This window comes from Balaenoptera musculus, chromosome 17, assembly GCF_009873245.2.
Source record: "Balaenoptera musculus isolate JJ_BM4_2016_0621 chromosome 17, mBalMus1.pri.v3, whole genome shotgun sequence".
Classification (NCBI taxonomy): Eukaryota; Metazoa; Chordata; class Mammalia; order Artiodactyla; family Balaenopteridae; genus Balaenoptera; species Balaenoptera musculus.
Genome location: NC_045801.1, coordinates 78804792 through 78825012, shown reverse-complemented (window position 1 = coordinate 78825012; position 20221 = coordinate 78804792). Strand labels below are relative to the sequence as shown.

The 20221-nt window shown below is 45.0% G+C and overlaps 1 protein-coding gene across 8 annotated transcripts in view; it reads right to left on the bottom strand.

The window, feature by feature from the left end:
- The window catches only part of PCMTD1 (protein-L-isoaspartate (D-aspartate) O-methyltransferase domain containing 1), a 62561-nt gene extending 58950 nt beyond the window's left edge, over positions 1–3611 (bottom strand). For 2 of the 8 annotated variants that reach the window (XM_036831031.1, XM_036831033.1), the window contains exon 1: positions 3382–3610. The gene's annotated coding sequence lies outside the window, so the exon portion shown is untranslated. Of the gene's footprint in view, positions 1–3381 lie in introns of all 8 variants that reach the window. The other 6 variants (XM_036831034.1, XM_036831029.1, XM_036831027.1 and 3 more) reach the window with 6 other exon arrangements.
- Positions 3612–20221: the final 16610 nt, after the last annotated feature.

The window sequence follows — 20221 nt, the reverse complement described above, 5'->3', positions numbered from 1 at the left end:
GTTACCATTCATAGGCCCTAAATAGTTTACTGATGGCTACTCATGAATGTATGCCACCCCAAAAGGATTTTTAGGCTAAACTGGAAAACTGTGTATTTCTCCCCGTCAGCCACAAGACCTCTCCTATTAATTTTTGAGACTATGCACACACAGAACTGGATTCCCCATCGTCCAACAGCTGGAAGTCCTAACGTATTCTAAAGACATCTTGCTGGTGCTGAATTGTTTTTCTGTATCCCACAACTATAAAACCCACTCACATCCAGTGTAAGTTGTCCAAGAGACAAGTGATGGCAGATATGCCATTTAAATGTGAATCTAATTACCATCCGTAACAAATGCCAAGAATAAAAGCTCAAATATTTTCCTATACATGGGTTTCTTCTCAAATACATATTACAACTGATCATACTTTAACTTCAGTACGTGCCGTATTTCTTTAAACCACACAGTTGTCACATCTGCTGGAAAACCAAAACAGATCAATAACCATAATATTATGACATATACTCTATTAAACTGCCTGTCATGATGCAGTTTTAGGAGGCCAAAATAAATAAGCAAATTTTAATCTTTTTAGGACCCTCTTTGTATTGTTTTCATATTAGTTTACAAAGAGTGTAATGGGGTTCATGAAAATAATACTAAATGAAATGAGACTAGTCTATAAGGAATAAAAGCATCTGTAAGAGCTACAATTCACTATGACATCCAAATTTAGCATGGCATCAAATGGAGTGACTGAAAACTAAAGTAACACAATCCCCCATCTTCTTGCTTAGTGGCATCACCTCAAGGAATTCAATATTTTAATAATACACCATCAGAAACCTCATCTAAAAGATATCATTAGAGGGACTTCCCTGGTGGCGCAGTGGTTAAGAATCCGCCTGCCAATGCAGGTGACACAGGTTCGAGCCCTGGTCCGGGAACATCCCACATGCCGCGGAGCAACTAAGCCCATGCGCCACAACTACTGAGCCTGCGCTCTAGAGCCCGTGAGCCACAACTACGAGCCCGCGTGCCACAACTACTGAAGCCCACGCGCCTAGAGCCCATGCTCCGCAACCAGAGAAGCCACCGCAATGAGAAGCCCGCACACCGCAACGAAGAGTAGCCCCCGCTCGCCGCAACTAGAGAAAGCCTGCGCGCAGCAACGAAGACCCAAAGCAGCCAAAAATAAAAATAAATTAATAAAAATAAATAGATATTGTTAGAGTTTCACACTAATTATCCTTTAGATTATTTTTCAATGCATACAATTATATTTATGTCTCTACTTTATAAGGAACGTTTCCAAGCCAAAAAAGAGAAGGAAACTCTAAGATCAGTAATTTTGTAAGGTAATTTTCATTAATGGGGGGCAGCACAGCAGAGCAAAAAGCAGGTTCTTGGAAGCATGTCTGAAGCATGAAGCAGGCCTCAGTCTAATGCAGTCAGCACCACTAAAAAGGCAGTGGGGTCTTCACCACTTTAATCTCTCAGAGACTCTGTTTAAAAACTCACAGAATGGAGAGACTGCCACCTATGTTATGAGAAATACATAAGAAAGAGCATTCTATTACCAGCAAGGATAACTAAAAATGCCACGGATGTTTCTGATTCCTTCTAAACACAGTTTCCCAAATAATAAAATGCTACACAACTGGGCCTCAGATTTCAGGCTATACATGTTGAGAACCACATGGTTCTCTGTGATTACCTTACTCAGTTCTGTTTTCCCTGGAAGCCAGCACCAAGATGAACGCACAGCACATTTTTAATAGATACAAGGCGGTGATTAGATCAACAAAGCCTCCAGTTCTTCTGCACGCAGAAATATCAAGTGCAGCAGAGATTCCCTAGTTTCCCGTCCTCTTGAACAGTAAGCAGCCGCTATCATCCCTCCACTTAACAGCTTACTCCCTATGGTGTACCTGCCTGAGACACAGACTTGCGGGCCACTGGCCTCCTACCTTTACCTCTTCGTCACACAGGGGCCAGTTCACATTTGAGGGACTGAATCTGTTTTCAACTGAGCATATGGAATTTAAGTTTACTCTGAAAAATGCACTTAAAAAAACAAAAAATGAAGTATTTTAGTAACCTGCTTTATGAAGTCACCCAGGCCTCCTGTAAGCTACCATTAAGCTCTATGTAAACATATTACTCAACTTCCTAATATGTAAGTATCCCCAACTGGCAGACATTCTGAAAGTTCTACCACATTATGTTTCAAAACATTAGTTTGTAGACCTTATTAAAAGCTAACTAAAAGCTAAAAGATTACAGAACTATGGACGACAATGTTCATCGATTAAAAGAATAGAGCTCTGTAGGTTTTTAAAAGAATGAGGTACGTCATAAAGTGGAGAAACAACCATGAGTAGAACTGGCCAATAAGAACTATATACTATATACGATCCCAATTTTGTTTTTTGTTTTGGTTTTATTGAAGTATAGTCGATTTACAATAACGGGACAACTGTGTTTTTAAACCATATTTATTCCACGCACAGACAAATCCTCAATGGCTAAACACCACACTTGCAGACTGGTTCCCCTGGGCAGTAAGCGGGGGGAGATGGGTGGGGGGCCGGCGCGGGGGGAGGACACACTTCGTCACTGTGCGGCTGCGCTGTGTTTCCTTAAAGAGCACATAGTACTTCTGCAACAATGATACATAACAAACTGCGAGCAAAAACTATCGGGAAGACCGTACTTCCTCCTCCGTACCCAAAGGATGCCAATGTGTAATTTAAAAAACACAGTTAGGGTCTCTAAATTTTAAGAAGAGGACAGATGGAAACACAGGTCTGGAAGTGGGGAACAAACAAACAAAAAAATAATTGGATTCGCAAAATTTCTCCCCGTGCGGTTCCACGCCTGGGTCCCCACTACTCCGGCGGAGGACGAGCCCGCACTCTACAGCAGTAACCGCCCAACCGAGACCCGAAAACGAGAAAAGGCGGCGCCGCTCCAGCCCCCGAGACCCCCTCCAGCCGCAGAGCCGAGGCCGCGCGAGACGCCGCGGGCAGGTCCGCCTCCTCCGAAGCCGACAACAACAAAGTCGCGGCGGCGGCGGGGGGGCCCGGGCCCGGCCCCCCGGCCCTTCCGCCTCCTTGGACCCCGCGGCCCCCAGCCTCCCCTCAGCCCCCAGGCCCCCTCGAACCCTCAGCCGCCGGCCCCGACCCCCGGCCCTTCGGCCCTTCCGACCTCCCGGCCCCAGACCCGCCTCCACCCCCAGGCCCAGCCTCCCCCCGCCCCCTCGGCCGCCCGGCCCCGACCTCCCTCCCTCCCGGCCCCCGACCACCCCCTGACTCCCTCAATCCCTCGGCCCCCTTCGGCCCTTCCGGCCCCTTGGCCCCCGACCCCGCCCCCAGCCCGGGGCGAAGGCCTTACCTGTGGCGAGGCGGTCGGTGGGCCCGCCGCAGCGGGCGCAGGTGAGGCGCTGGGACTCAGCTGGCTCCGCGGCAGCCGGCGCCGCCGCCAAAACAACACGTCCGCCGCCGCCGCCGGGGGGAGGGGCGGGGCCCGGACGCTGGTTGGGGAAGCCCAAGCGCCGCGGCCTCCGAGCCGGCGGGGACCGGGCATGCGCGGACGGCGGCGGGCGCGAGGGCCGCCGCGAGGGCGCTGAAGTCAACAAGGCCCGGGAACGCCCCATCCGACTCCGCCCCTCGGCTCGCCCCGCCCCTAGCCCAAACCACGCGAGGTCTCGATGGGGCCCGAAGACACGGAGGCAGAGAGAGATCCCGCGAGAGCAGCCGCCGCGTAGCAGCCGCCGCCGCCGCCGCCCTCCCGCCCCCGCCCCCCGCGTGGGGCGGCTGTTTCCGGAGCTGGGGCCGGTCGGTGAGCTGGTGGTGCTCCGCGGTGCCTGGCGGCGTGTGGGCGCCTGTCCTTCCGTCACGGCGGGCGGCTTGCACCCACCTCGGGCGGCGCCGGGAGAGGAGGCGGGGCCGAGGGCTGCCCGGCGGGAGGGCTCTGCCCGCGGCTGCCGGCCTTGCAGACGTGCGGACCGTGTCCGCGGGCTGCCTCCGCGGGTGAACAGTTAGAGCGCCCTGGATGCCGTGCTGCTTCCCACCGTGGCTGTCTTTGTGCAAAAGCGGTTAAATCAGATACTGTTGGCGGAAACCCTGCAAGCGAGGTCAGAGCCGAGGTCCCTAGGGAGGAGCTCGCAGACGGAGCAGAGTTGCTAAGAGCTGGTCGGCGTTCAGTTCAGCAACTGTGTTTGCAGTGAATGGAGTGTGAATGCAGGTCCGGCGGCCGCTCCGCTCCTCTTGCAGTCTCTCCATCTGCGGTGCCCTTGACCCCTGCATTCCTGGTCCCGGGCCCTAACTGTGTACTCACCGTGATGGGGTCACGGAACAGTCTTAAAGGGTTCGCTTTCTGAAATTCCCAAGCAGGAATTTCTGCACCCGAAAGTCTCCTATCGTAAGCTAAATAAGTAACAATGGTCAAGTTAGGAAAATAGCTGAAATCATGAATCACCTGCCACAGCATTTTCCCTCTTTTCTCCCCTTCATTTCTTTATGCATTTACTTTCCCCATTCTGCAAGAGGAATTTTTCAGAGTTCTAGACTTTTGTTTTTTCTTCTTCCGCAACTGCATTAAACTTGACCACATGTCATTTTTAGTAAGACTACCAGTAAGGATGTAGTTAGCAAACAGGACCAAGTGCTGTTCTTGTGGGTGAGTGATTCAACAGCAGATCGGCCGACAGCTCAGTGTCTTCCTGGGGTTCTCCACCTTCAGACCATTTCTGATTACGCCTGCATTTAGCACTTCTCGTGCATAATTTACTTCTGGTGAGTGTGTGCCTTCCTGCTGATGTGTAATCCACAAAGTCTGGGCGCAGGCCCATGGTGTTCCCTGCTGCTCTCCAGCACCCAGTACAGGGTCTCCCGCAAGACTGGTCCTCTGCAGTTGTTGAATGGCTGATATAATTTTAAATTGTCCCATCATCCAGAATTATTTAGAGATTTGTTTAGACTTCGATTAATCTAGATGCCCATAAGACAACTTATTCCTAGAGCTCTTGGTCCAGTGTTGCAGCGAGTGTGGTCCTGGCAACAGGAAAGTAACACTTGCTGCAGTAACTTAATTCTTCACACCAGGTTGCTTCAGTTTTAATATTAAGCAGAAAATAGCCAGAGTGCATACTTCATGAATACAGAATCCTGTGTAGGCAGGAGCCTTGTAATATCAGAAATGCTCTGTTATTTGCACGCAGAAGGCTGTCGACTGAAAACAAATGCACAAAGTGAGAGCTGTGAGTTAAGTTTTATTTGGGGGAAGATCAGTACTACAGTCCGGGAGACAGCTTTTCAGATAGCTCTGAGAAACTGCCCCGAAGAGGTAGGGGACGGTCAGTGTTATACAGGACTTTAGTGAAGCGGGTGCACACACGTTTTGGCAGAGGCTGGCTGCTAGTCACGAGCTGATGTCACTGTTTATGCTTTTAGTGCTTTTCTAGGTATGAGGAGATGCAAGAATTGGGCTCATAAAATCTTCTGAGAATATCTGACTGTCTGAAAGCCTGTTCCGCCAGTTTTTCCCGGAGCACAGAGCGCCTGATTCCTGATCTCCACCCTGAGCTCTTTTCTGGGGGTGTTGAAGGTCAGCAGCTGCAGCGGCTCATGATTTAATCCTTGTAAAGGTAGATGGCGAATGCCAGTGTGTAGTTGGCAGGGCATTCAGCAAATGCTTATTAAACTAAACCAAATTCAGAATACAAACTACTGTCACCATCCTGGAGTTCACATTTCCCAAAGACATGGCAAGAGTTGTTGCATGTTCTCTTCAGCCTCAGGATTGGAGGTCTTCGTGTGTTGCCCAGATTAACCTTAAATCACCTAGTTATTTGCAAACACCTCTGTTGCATAATGGGCCTTGGTTATGGTTTATAGTGAGTGCCAAGTCTGGTCTGAGGCCTGAAAGAATTTCCTTGTATCTTTCATTTGACCTGCAATGTCTGGGGAAAATCCAGGACTAAATCCTACTAAATATGGAACTGTTTTGTTCTGCAACTAAATTTCCTTGTACTATTTTCAGTACAGTTACAAGTCTATCGCCTCCTCCTTCCCCGCCCCACAAAAAAATAAAAATAAATATCTCCCCTCTAATAAAAGAGAATTAGTTTCACTGTACTTACTTTTCTGTTTGAAAAACAAGGGCCACACAACGGCATTTCCTTACTGATTTTAAGAAACATAAGTTTGGTTTTTTGGGAGGAGGGTAATGTTTCTAGGGTAGGACTAGAATTTGAAAATGAAGGAGAAAACTTCAGACCCTACATTCCAGAGAAGTGATATCTATATAATTTACAAATCGAGGAAATACAAAGCAGTCTCAGAGCTGACAGAGATGAAAGGGAATCCTTTAACTTCGTGACAACCTTTGTTTATAGCCATTAGCACTTTGTTTTATTACAAGGTGTCTCCTTGGTGTTGCGTCCCACTGTGATCACTTAAGATTATTCCGCGTACTGAGAAACATTAAAGTCAAAATTAAGGATTTCTCTATGACAACATAAAAGTAGCTATCCTCTAGAAGAAAAGTGAAACAGACTTTAAGTCAACGGTTCTCAAAATGTGGCCTTGATCTCGGGTGGCCTCAGCCTGCAGCGGCTTGAAGCACGGTTTCAGTTCCTGGCCAGTGACTGAGGTCGGGTCCCGGCAGTGAGAGCCCGGAATCCCAGCCTCCGGACCAAAGGTCAGCGACAAGGCCCTGGCCCTACAGCTTTGCAGAAAAAGAATTCCCACAAAGACGGAAAGTAGTGAAACAAGTGAAGTATTTATTAGGAGGAAAAAAAAGAGTACAGTACGTGTGGAGAGACACACGGGCGGACTCAGAGAGTCGTGCCCTCGTGAATCACTTTTATGGGGCATTTCTGCCGGCCTTTGGCCAATCATTTTGATTTGCCTGATTCTGAGTCTGTATTTGGTTTATCGCAGGATTTCTCCACGTGTGCGCGCACATCTCTTAGCCAAGATGGATTCTACTGAAGAGGCCTATGGGCCGCTTAGCGTCACTCCCCTTTTGACCTCCAAGGAGCCTTGTTGGGCGTGTGTAGTCGGGGAGGTCTCCCGACTTCGAGAAAGGGGAGTATGTGGTCTCTTACCTTCTATCTGGACAGGGCCCAGCCTCCACTCTCAATTGTCCTGCTATTCTGCTCGGAGTATCGGTCCACAGGGAACGAACTCCGACCATTTGCCCCGGGGGCCCGTCTATTTCCTGCCTCAGTCTGGGCCCAGAGGCATCAAATCATAAGGGAACTCACCAGAAGTGCAAATCCAAGGGGCCCAACCCCAATTTAACAAGTCCTCTGGGCGATTCTGATCAGTGCTAAAAGTTTGAAAATAGACTTTTTCAGTACATGTTTTTTCTAAAGTATATATAGTTCATAGATATGAAACTGGGTGGAAAACAGGCTTGCTTTGGTGAAAATACTCCATTCCTGGTATTCCCAGTGGCTATAAATCATCTCCTAGTAAGGAAATTGTACTCATTGTTCATGGACCTTCCCCAGTGTTTCTTCCTTTATAAGCCTTTCTTGATCCTTTGAGCCACAATATGATGTTGTTTTGTTGATATTTTTCACATTCAAAGATGCTATTCGTGATGGCGGGTGTGATGGGAAAGACTGCTCAAGCAACGCTTCCCATGTGGGAAAATCGCCTGGAATTGTGCACCACTGCTGCTTCTGTGGGCCTGAACCTTTAGTGACTCTTCTTTATTTTTTTTCCCTCTGAACTACCCACCCAGAATGCCACACTGATCTGCAAACTCCATTAGTTTCCCAGCATTTCAAAGCTGTACAGTATTTTCTGAAACTTCTTAATATGTTAAAAACAAACAACAAAAAAAAAACTATGACAAAGTTTATGTAAAGTTATTTTATAGTAAGAGTCTTAAAAAACCAACCTGGAACAGCAAAGAATTCAATTCTTCTGAGACCAAACAACAAATGTAAAAACACATACCTTGCTGTGTCTAACCACCTCCCTCCACTGGAAGTATTTACAGCAAAACACTGAAAAGCAGAAAAGTTGCTTTTAGCTTCTCAAATTCAGTAACCATCGAAATCTAAGTAATAAAGGAATTGTATGTGCAATTAAAAATAAAATTATACTTTCCCAAAGTCACTTGACCCTATTCTTTGAGTGGATACTTCCAAAATTTCTGCTCTATTTAACATTAAGAATGAAACCTGTTTGTGCAGACTATATTCAATTAGAAATGAATTTTAATTGGAAATTTAATCTCTAATAATATTAAGCCATAATATACATCTATTTGTGTTACACTGTTTTTATACATAGATCTCTTTTATTCTATCTGACAATACATAAAAATACCAAAGACATTTAAATGACTATTTTAGGCCTCATTTCTCACTTTTTCAGGATTTACTTGAAAATAACTTATCTGATAATGGACTACTGATTCCTACATCAACTCTTTTTCTCTTTTCTGTTGGCTTAGAAATCTTTATACTCAAAGAAGCTATGCAGATAGCCCCTTTGATCACCTAAATTGAGAAGTCTTAAGGTTACTTATCTTGTTGAATTTGCCTAAGACTCTAATTGTATACCATGTAATATTAAATTGGCCAGATGGTTTTCAAAGTGATGTATAATATCCATTTTATTAATAAGTAAATTGATAGAGATTCAGTGAAAATAAGAATAAGAAAGAAAAAGGACAAGGGCCAGCCATGTTAACGAGAAAATTTCATTTATAAAAAGATTTGAGAGATTGCTGTATTTATGTTCATATGTTTTTATCTCATGGGTCTAAAATGTTGATGAGTTCGATAGTGTATTATTATATACACTTAAATAGATGAAACAACTATTTTGAAGTGATGACATAACTTTAATTGCTTCATCCTAAACAATTGAAGGGCTCCCCTGGTGGCGCAGTGGTTAAGAATCCGCCCTGCCAGTGCAGGGGACACGGGTTCAAGCCGTGGTCTGGGAACATCCCACATGCCGCGCAGCAACTAAGCCCGTGCGCCACAACTACTGAGCCTGCGCTCTAGAGCCGCGAGCCACAACTACTGAGCCTGCATGCCGCAACTACTGAAGCCCACGCACCTGGAGCCCGTGCTCTGCAACAAGAGAAGCCACTGCAATGAGAAGCCCACGCACCGCGACAAAGGGTAGCCCCTGCTCGTGGCAACTAGAGAAAGCCCACGCGCAGCAACGAAGACCCAACACAGCCAAAAATAAAATAAATAAAATAATTTTTTTTAATTGAAATAATTGTTTAATGATTGTATAGTTATCTTTGCCTACTTTTTCTCTTACCCTGGAACGTGTGTTCCCTCCACATGTCAGATTTCGCCCCCTCTCTGACAGATTAAAAGTACAAGAAGTTAAAATCATTTCCCTAAGACAAATATTTGCATTATATCTTTGTTTCAAATTTTGCAAAACAGGCTCTTTTCTGGAACTCAAATATGATTATGTGGTTTCCTTTTTCATTAGACTAACAGCTTAAGGAAGAAATTGCCCTAATAAGCTAACTATATATCATAGGTTTATATATTTTAAGCTACTAACATAATAGATATAATGAAGATATTTTTATTGACAAAAATAGCATTTAAGATACTCTGTTTCCACGAAAACTTTCAGCCTCTTCCTCTCCTCCTTTCTCCACGTCTTCACCATCTTTTCTACTGTGGGCATTCAGGCGCTAGTAAATGGAAAGAGGAAGTTATTCCATTTTCAGAGATCATTCACATTTAAGAGAAGAGAAATCTAACCATCTTGCATCTGGCTTCAGATCCACCTTTGGTTTTTTTTTGTTTTTTTTTTTGTTTTTTTTTTCTATCAAGGCTTTTTCCAGAGAGCTGCCTATGGGCAAACTTCTATTATAAACTTGAAAAGCAATGGCATGTAACCTTCAAATTTGATAAGATTAGGTTTTTTGTTTGTTTGTTTGGGGGCCACTCCCGCTTCTTGTGTGTCTTAGTTCCCTGAACAGGGATTGAACCCCGGGCCCCAGCAGTGAAAGCGCAGAGTCCTAACCACTGGACCACCAGGAAATTCCCAAGATTAGTCTTTTACGAATGACTGAGAAGGAGAAAAATACTGGAAGTGTACCCGTTTTCATACTTCCTATTCCTTGGTACTATGAGAATTATATTCTATAAAATATATATATATATATTACATTTGTGCTAAGAAGGAGGAGGAGGAGGGGGAGGGGAGGGGAGGAAAAGAAAAGCCTCCCACTCTCCATTTAGTAAAATTCATATAGGCCAAATTAATTGATTCTTCTAATCCTTTTGAATTATCATTCCCATATTATCTTATTTTTAACGGCTCTTACAGCTGTGTTCACATTTAATTTATGGTGTTGACAGGCCTCTCCACATAGATTGTGAGAAGCTTAAAAGAGGCCTAGGGCCTAGCACAGTGGCCCGCGGGAGGGGCTCTACCAAAAAAGCATCAGTAGAATTTTCATAGTCTATAAACCTCTGCGGGAGAGAGACAAACAGTCTGGTTAAGTGATGCACTCATTCATTCAACAAGTGTTTATTAGGATGTGAGCTCTGCTGGGCAAGGAGATACAGCAGGTAATAGTTGGAAAAGGCCCTGCCTTCTTAGAGCTTATATTTTAGTGCAGCTGTACATAAACAGATAGAGGAAATTATGGGACAATAGTATAAAGAATTTCAGAACTAACCATTACCCTAGAAGGCATTTGGTCAGCTCCTCATGTTTTACAGATGGATTGAGTATTAACTGTAACTTTGCAATTACAGTAGATTTAATATTGATAGGATACTGGAAGTTCTTCCAGTAAAAGGAAATATAAAAATTATCAACAAAAAAGGAATTTCTTTTAGGAAAATAAGCATTTCTACTTCATTGTCTGCAGTAAATAGTGACTTCAACTCTAAAATTAATATGTTTTTTAATCTATAGAGATGCTTTTCCTTCACTAGGGATACTGCTTGTAAATTAGATGCATTGAAACTATAGATTTAATTTTTTTTTAATTTATATGTAACTAAATTTTAAATTAATTTTTAAAGAATCTATTAAAAATTTAATGAACATTTTCTGAGAAACTGTGATAGATGTTCAAGATATGGAGCAAAATGTGACGTCGTTGCTTTCTTAATAAACTTGTATTCAAATAATGCAAGGAAGAAAGTGACGCATGACATAACAAAAAGGGTAAAAATAAGATGCTGTTGCTTCGTGGACGTGCTCCATGACAGAAGTCAAATTTGAATCATGATCCAAAATTTAGATAGAAGTTTTGCATTGGAAAGGTGATGAGAATGGTCATTTTAGGAAAGGGGATAGCACAGAGGAACAGTGAAATAGGTCGTTCATGGTGCGCTTTCAAAGAGCAGAGATTAATCTCAGTTATCTAGAACATAGGGTACAAGGGGACAACGGGACTAAGTCTGGCAGGTAAACTGCAACTGGGCTTGCGGTCTAGATTCATGAAGCAATGAGGAGCCACGTTCGTCTTATTTATGTGCCGTTGACTCCAGTGCCTTATCTCAGAGCTAAAAACTATACTGTACGTAACAATTGCTATAAGAGTTTGCTATCATCTATCTGAGAGTTTGCCTCAGTGAATCATGGTGTAAATGAAGTGTGTGTGTGTGTGTGTGTGTGTGTGTGTGTGTGTGTGGCACGTGCTTAAGCTATGGCATCTGAATTCTGAGATGAAGATGATAAATTCCTTGGTCAATAAGCCTGTCTTTATTGATCAGATAACTGAACCATAGTAATGAGTGCAGGCACTGAAGTGATAACTAGTATTGATAGATTCTTCCTGCTCTAAATGGGTTGATAATCTTGAACACAGTAATTAGGAGGAATTGACCAGAACCAACTGGCCTTCAAATAGAGTGTTTTTTTTAAAATCCCATTAAATGGAATAGTTTGCTAAAAATAATACTAAAAATAGGGGTTGTGTCAACAATTTCATTATTAGGGCAGAACAGAGAATTTAAATGAAAAATCCTAAAACAAAGCCTTGGCCTAAATAATCATCAACACCCTTCCTTTTAGCAAAAATGTGGGATAAATCAGAATGTGACTTAAAGTCTATGCTTTTCCAAGGAGATATTTACAGAGTCTGGTCCACCCCAAACACTCTGGAAGAGTGTTCAGTGTAGCCCAATTTGAAGGTCATGGTTAAGTGGCAGAGGCAGTCCAAGAGCACAGGTGCTTGGATCACGCAGCTCCCCTGCCAGGACCAGCTATAAACCAGCACTTAGCACGAGCAACGCATCAGCTCTCCTCCTCTGTCCGGTGCCGTCACGCTGCCTGACCCCTCTGTGGTCTCATCCCCACCTTCCCCACCAGCATTCCCTCTGCCTCTCTGCAATGTGTCCTGCTGGACCCAGGACTAGCACCATGTTGGAAAGAACTGATGATGAGGGATTCACGCCAAGATGCTTCATATACAAAACCAGCTTGGTTTCCCTCCAGGAGTATTTTTACCTAGACAACTCTCTAAAAAATGCAGAATTCTTACAAAGGAATTAACTAACGATGTTCTAATCACCTAGGACTTTGGCCTCAGAGGTAAGCCGCCACTGAATGTTACAGGGGGAGGGCTTTCTGTCTTCTTAGCTTCCTTCAATTTCTAATTAAAAGGCTGAAATATGAAATAACATCTCTGACACTAGTTTCTATTTTTATTCTGCGTCTTTTCCTTTTCCCTTGATCTGCTTGAGCCGGTAGGCAAGACGTGTGGCTGCTTACCTTGTGGGAGAGGTGAAGTTGGCAGGACAGAAAGCTGACTTTGTTAGCATAATTATGCCCCAAGGCCTCCCTCCCCAGATGGGAATGAAACAGACGACCCTGCGTCCAGTGAGCAGCAAAACAAAACAAAAACCTGTTTACCAAGCCAGGGGCGAGACCTCGGAGAAAACGGATGCACGGTATAGCTAGAGAGGCTGGACTTTTAGACTTGGAGTTTCCAGTTGCACTACATTATCTCACGCCCGTCGGGTAGAGTGGACTCAGTAGGACCTCCAGAAGCAAAGGGTCTACACCAGGTGGGACAATGGGCATCTCAGCAGTAACTACTGTGAGTTGATGGCTCCAGGCCGGGAGGGCCTCCTCAAGGGTTTGACCTCACACAAGAACCCAGGATGTTTAATCATTACGGACATAGGAGACCTGAAAGTATAATGCAAACTGAAATTTCTCATTGGTTCCGTAGGTTACGAACTCACACTCAAAATTCATTTGACTAGGAAAAAGTATTTGACTGTGTTGACTTAGGCTCTAAAATTGCACAGTCTGCTGTGGTTTTAACTGCATTCCAACATACCACTGGAGAGTAGTACTGGACAGCTGTCTGGCGGTCGGATATTCTCAGCCCACAGACTGAAGGTGACCACCCATCCTGGTCTGCTCATGGCGGTCCCAGCTGATGACTGCTGTCCTGTCGTGATTATTAACAGTGCGCCCTTTTACTCTCAAGCGTGCAGGTTTGGATGATACACCGTATGGCTCCCTGATACAAAACTCTCAGCTACCGTCTGCACAGGCTAGATTCTGCCTCTGTAACAACACAAAGTTGCAGCGGTTTCCCCCGACACAAGTTTATCTGGTGAACTCTAGGCCACTGTCCCCGTGGGTTGGCTCAGGGTTCCAGACCCCACCATATTAACATGTGCTTTCCACGACCTTTACAACGGGAAAAGAGAGCTCTTAAAGTGTCTCGTGCCAGCAAATAAATGATCCAACTTGCTGGCCAGGACTATTCATACGGCTCAAACTGTTGGCAAGGGCAGGGGTGGGTAATTTTCCCATTTTCCGAGAAGAAAAGAGCAGAATATGAGTGTGAAAACTCTCACTGCTAGCTCTTCAAGCAAGAAGCCAAGGGGCCTATTTATTGTCGTGTTATGAAGCTGAAAAATGTACTCTCAAGTAGGCGGATGAGTTCTTTGCCACTTCCCTCGTGCTTAACCACAGCTCTAGCAAAGGTAACTCTCTGAGGTCCCTAGTCCCAGTTCTTAGAGTCAAGGTAAGAGGGTTTAGGGACTTCCTTGATGGCACAGTGGTTAAGAATCCTCCTGCCAACACAGGGGACACAGTTTCGAGTCCTGGTCCAGGAAGATCCCACGTGCTGTGGAGCAACTAAGCCCATGTGCCACAACTACTGAGCCTGCGCTCTACAGACCACGAGCCATAACTACTGAGCCCTTGTGCCACAACTACTGAAGCCTGTGCGCCTGAAGCCCATGCTCCACAACAAGAGAAGCCACTGCAATGAGAAGCCCACGCACTGCAACGAAGAGTAGCCCCTGCTCGCTGCAACTAGAGAAAGCCCACGCACAGCAATGAAGACCCAACGCAGCCAAAAATAAATAAATAAATTTATTTATTTATTAAAAATATATAAAAAAAAGATAACAGGGTTTAAAGTTTTGTTTGTCACTAAACAAGAGAATCAACAGCAGACAAGAAAAAAATCCTAAATACAATTCAAGATCCCTTGAGTTTGGGCTTCCCTGGTGGCACAGTGGTTGAGAGTCCGCCTGCCAATGCAGGGGACACGGGTTCGAGCCCTGGTCTGGGAAGATCCCACATGCCGCGGAGCAACTAGGCCCGTGAGCCACAACTACTGAGCCTGCGCGTCTGGAGCCTGTGCTCCACAACAAGAGAAGCCGCGATAGTGAGAGGCCCGCGCACCACGATGAAGAGTGGCCCCCACTTGCCGCAACTAGAGAAAGCCCTCACACAGAAAAACGAAGACCCAACACAGCCATAAATTAATTAATTAATTAATTTAAAAAAAAAAGATCCTTTGAGTTTGAGAACATTAACTGTTAAAAATAATAGTCATAAAACAAATGCACACTTCATAAATATATATGTATTGCCTAGCCCCTAACGTAACTAGTAGTCAGGAGAAAAATAAATAAATAAATAAAAACTAAGCTAATTCATGCATATGCATTAATGGTCATTAGCATTCCTGTTGAAGAAATTAACCATTTGTTTTGACTGTAGAGAGAAACTGTATGTTTCAACAGAAAACCATAACACGCCCTTCTGGGTTATCAGATTCTAGCCCTAGTCACTGTCTTGGAGCTATTTTTCACCTCTTTATAACCTACATGGTGTTCTTACCTACCTGTCAGTTGGACTGGATTCTGCTGTTGTGCACATTTTGTCCATCCTTACCAAGTTTTCAGTTCTTCACATTGGTTCATATTGTTTTTCTCCCCTCAGTGTGATCTTGGGAAGCTTGCCCAGGGGGTGCCAGAAGGTCACTACCTCAGCCCAGCTGTTACTAGGGCTCTGCAAATACTGCTCACCCCAGAAACACTTAGTGACCACTGAAGAAGAAATGTTTAACTTAGCGCTTCTTTGTTATAATCTACCATGGTCTCCAAATCATCTCATGTTGTCATTTTGCTTGATTACAAATTTTTTGTTGTCATTTTTCTTCTGAAGGCTACTTTTGTTTTCCTTATTAGTAAGAAAAAATATTCCTTCTTCAATATATTTCTATTATCTTAAATTCTTAATCATTCTGTTATTTGAATACATTTCAACCTGTTCCTTTTCTTAACTTTCTTTTTTGGAAATAATTATAGATCCACAGGAAATGATAAAGATAGTACAGAGAGTTCCCATGTACCTTTACCCAGTTTAATATCTGATGTGTTTATAATATGATATCAAAACCAAGAGCTTGGCTTCCCTGGTGGTGCAGTGGTTGAGAGTCTGCCTGCCAATGCAGGGGACACGGGTTCGAGCCCCAGTCTGGGAAGATCCCACATGCCGCGGAGCAACTGGGCCCGTGAGCCACAACTACTGAGCCTGCGCGTCTGGAGCCTGTGCTCTGCTACAAGAGAAGCCGCGATAGTGAGAGGCCCGCGCACCGCAATGAGGAGTGGCCCCCGCTTGCCACAACTGGAGAAAGCCCTCGCACAGAAACGAAGACCCAACACAGCCATAAATGAATAAATGAATGAATGAATGAATGAATGAATAAATAAATAAATAAAAACACAGAGCTTGGGAGTTCTCTGGTGGCCTAGTGGTTAGGTTTAGGTGCTTTCACTGCGGAGGCCTGGGTTTGATCCCTGGTTTGATCCTGTACAGCAAGCCGCACTGTAAGGCCAAAATAAAAAAAAAAAAAAAGCAAAAAAAACCAAAGAGCTTGACCTTGGTGCAGGATGCACTCTTCTGCTTGATCCAGTCTGAAGCTCTCTGTTGCGTTTTTCATTTCATTCATTGAATTCTTCAGCTCCAGAACCGTCCTTTGGTTCTTTTGAATGATTTCTCTCTCTTTGTTGAACTTCTTGTTTTGTTCATGGATTGTCCTCCTGATCTCATTGTCTAACAGTGTTCTCACTGAACTTATTTAAAACACTTATTTTGAATTCTTTGTCGGGCAATTTGTAGATCTCCATTTCTTCAGGGTTGGTTACTAGAAATTTAGCGTTCCTTTGGTAGTGTCACATTTCTTTGATTTTGTGTGTTCCTTGCAGCCTTGGTGGGTGTACGGTGGCCCCTTCCAGACTTGACGGACTGGCTTGGGTGGGAAAGACCCTCCCCTGCAGTAGGTGTGAGGGTGCCTGCTGGGGGGGGGGGTCACACCGCGACACGTCCAGGGATGTGGGGTGCCATGGAGGCATGGACTCTGGGGGAGCACAACGGCACCACGGATGGGGGGTGTGTGGTGAGAGGGTCTCAGGGGTGCCTCCAGCTGGGCAGGGGCCACGGGGGCAGAGGTGGCTCCACAGAGGGAAGGTGGGGTCTTCGGCCCCTCGATCAGCATCAGCAGACTGTGGAGGCCCTCCTGCTCTCCTTTTTCCCCTCAGAGGGAGGCTGCAGCTGAGGGTGTCCCTCTCTGCACTCAGCTGTGCAGCCTGCAGGAAGAGGCCGACGCAGGTAAAATGCTCCCTACGCTTTTCTGTGCAGCCATCCTTGGTTTTTACGCTCCACCGGGTCGCTGCAGCATTTTAATTGTATTCTGGAACTTTCCCAGAGCTACTTTCTTTCTTCCATGGGTAGTTGTTCATTGTTCTTCTGGGGGAAGGAGGGCCGGGAGGTCCTAGTCTACCATCTTGCTGACATGACTTCTGTATGTAGAACTCTAGGTAACCTTACTACATGTGTAGATTCCTGTAATCACTACTGAAGTCAAGACACAGGACGAGTCTATCATCACAAAGCTCTCCCATCTATTACCCCTTTATAATCACATCCACCCCTTCCCCACCATTCCTAACCCATGACAACCACTAATCTGTTTTCCATGTCTATAATTTTGTCATGTGAAGAAAGTTATAAACATGGAATCATACAATAATATGACGTTTTGAGATTGGCATTTTTCAATCAGGTTAACATCTTTAATATCCATCCAAGTTGTTGCCTGTATCAATAGTGTGTCCCAGGCTTCCCTGGTCGCGCAGTGGTTGAGAATCCGCCTGCCAATGTGGGGGACACGGGTTCAAGCCCTGGTCTGGGAATATCCCACATGCCGCGGAGAAACTAAGCCCGTGCGCCACAACTACTGAGCCTGAACTCTAGAGCCCGCGAGCCACAACTACTGAGCTCAGGTGCTGCAACTACTGAAGCCCGCGCACCTAGAGCCTGCAATCCACAACAAGAGAAGCCACTGCAGTGAGGAGCTTGTGCACCGCAACAAAGAGCAGCCCCCGCTCGCCACAACTAGAGAAAGCCTGCGTGCAGCAACGAAGACCCAACACAGCCAAAAATAAATAAATTAAAAAAAAAAAAAATAGTGTGTCCCTTTTCATTGCTGACTAGCATTCCATGGTACAGATGTACCACCGTTAATTGAATTTTTCATCATCTATTGAGGGACACACTGATTATTTCCAGTTTGGGACTATTACAAATAAAAGTGCTATGCATAATTTTTCTGCAGACATAAGCTTTCATTTCTTTGGGATAAATACCCAGAAGTAAAATTTCTGGGTCATATGGTAAGTGTATGATTAATTTTTTAAGGGTTTGCCAGGCTATTTTCTTCTTTTTTTTTTCTTTATAAATTTATTTATTTATTTATTTATTTATTTATTTTTGGCTGCGTTGGGTCTTCGTTGCTGCACCCGGGCTTTCTCTAGCTGCAGCGAGCAGGGGCTACTCTTCGTTGCGGTGCGCGGGCTTCTCACTGCGGTGGCTTCTCTTGCTGTGGAGCACGGGCTCTAGAGCACAGGCTTCAGTAGTTGCGGCACACGGGCTTAGTTGCTCTGCGGCATGTGGGATCTTCCCGGACCAGGGCTTGAACCCGTGTGCCCTGCATTGGCAGGCAGATTCTTAACCACTGAGCCACCAGGGAAGTCCCTGCCAAGCTATTTTAGAGTGGTTGTACCATTTTACATTCTCACCGGTAATGTATCAGAGAACTATATTTTCCACATCCTCACCGGCCTTTAGTATTGTCATTATTTTTTTGTAACTGTCCTACTAGTAGTGATGCTGAACATCTTTCTATGTGCTTACTTACCATCAGTATATCCTCTTCAGTGAAGTGTTTCTTTAGGTCTTTTTCTCATTTTCAAATCGAATCTAAAATAGGACACCAATGAACTTACCTACGAAACAGAAACAGACTCAGACATGGAGAACTAACTTGTGGTTTCCACCATTAGGTTTCAGGACCTCGGAATAATCATCTGGGCTCACAGATTCACCCTCCGAATTCCTGACTGTCCTGTGGGCTTGTAGTCCCACCCTCTGGTTCCCTGTCTCCACAGGCGGAGCCATCCTTCTTTTTTCATGAAAGGTAGCAGGTTTGCGATTGAGTAGTTTTATCAGCCTGTTTCCTGCCTGGAGGATCTGGGGAGTCTGACACCCTTGGCATCCTTCCTCCATTCTGTTCTGTCTGGTCCATTTCAGCTCAGTTCAGTGTTTCTGCCAAGAACGGTGTGAGTCTCCTGTGTATGTCTTAGGGATTCACTCCATTAGAGGCAAGAGGCTTCTCTACACATCCTTCCTGGATTGCCCATATCTATTCCTTGTTTACACTTAGGTGGCTGAATATGTCCACGAGTCAAATACCTGGTCTCTTCAAAGGGCCCCCTGTGTGCTTGAATACTCTTCCCGACAGCAAAAGATGTCCAGCCACACTCCTGGCTTGCTCTCAGAGAATGCTTTCCTGCCAGTGAATCTCTTCTTGCATCTTTTGCAATCTGAGTAGAATGTTTCCCAAATCATCAAACCCCGATTCTTTTTTGCTTCACAGTTCTTCCTTCAGTTTATCTCTTTCCTCTCACTTTTTTACTTAAAAGCTGCAAGAAGAAACCGGGCATCAACTTCAACATTCTTGAAAATCTCCTCAGCTACATAGTGACAAGGACTCTCTCCTTGGACCAGACTCTCTCCTCTGAGCTCTGGTTTTGACTAGGTCCTTGCCCTTGGGCTCTGTCCTTGGCTTATTTTGTCCAATTTTAGCAAGAATCCTGCTGATTCAGTTTAGTGGAAAGCCCCACCCTGATCAAATTCCTCATCCTCAACCTTTGCTAGCTGCCTTCAGCAAAAATCCTGTCAGGCCAGTGTAGCCAGAATCCCCCTACCCAGAGTGCTTCCTCTCAGTAATTTTCCATCCACGACCGCCACCTGCTACTTGGAGTACTTGTGCTTGTACTTGGTGTTAAGCTGAATCTCTTTGCTTCCTGCAAACCCCGCCGTAGTGGTCGCTGAATGAAATCAACCTTACTGTCTTTCACATGAGTCATGAAAATTTTTCTTTACCAATGTCCAAGTTCATCACTCACAAGTTCTGCTTTCCACAGAAAGGCAGGAAACTGCCAGTATGTAACAAGGATCCCCTTCCTCCAATTTCCAGTCATGTTTTCCTCATCTCCTTCTGGGCCCTCACAGCAGAGCCTTCGGTGTCTTTGTTAACAATCTCTTCCTGATGATTCACGAATTCTCTAAGACAATATCCTTTCTCTGCCATGCTTCTCACTGCCTGCTGAGTCCTTACTAGCAGACTACTAACAACCACATTCTCTAATAGGGAAGAACAAATCTCCTTCAACTTTAACCTTTGTATTCTATTGCGTTTGCTCCCAATTCATCACTAATGGGAAGTTGCCTATAGCTTAAAGTATACACAACTGCCCATCTCGGGGAACCCTGCCCCCATGCTTGAATGTTAAACTAGAATACCTTTGTTCAGCTCACAGGGAACATCCGGACCCCGCCCACCTGTAAAGGGCTGCAGGAAAGAAGACATTAACACATCCCCTCCAGAG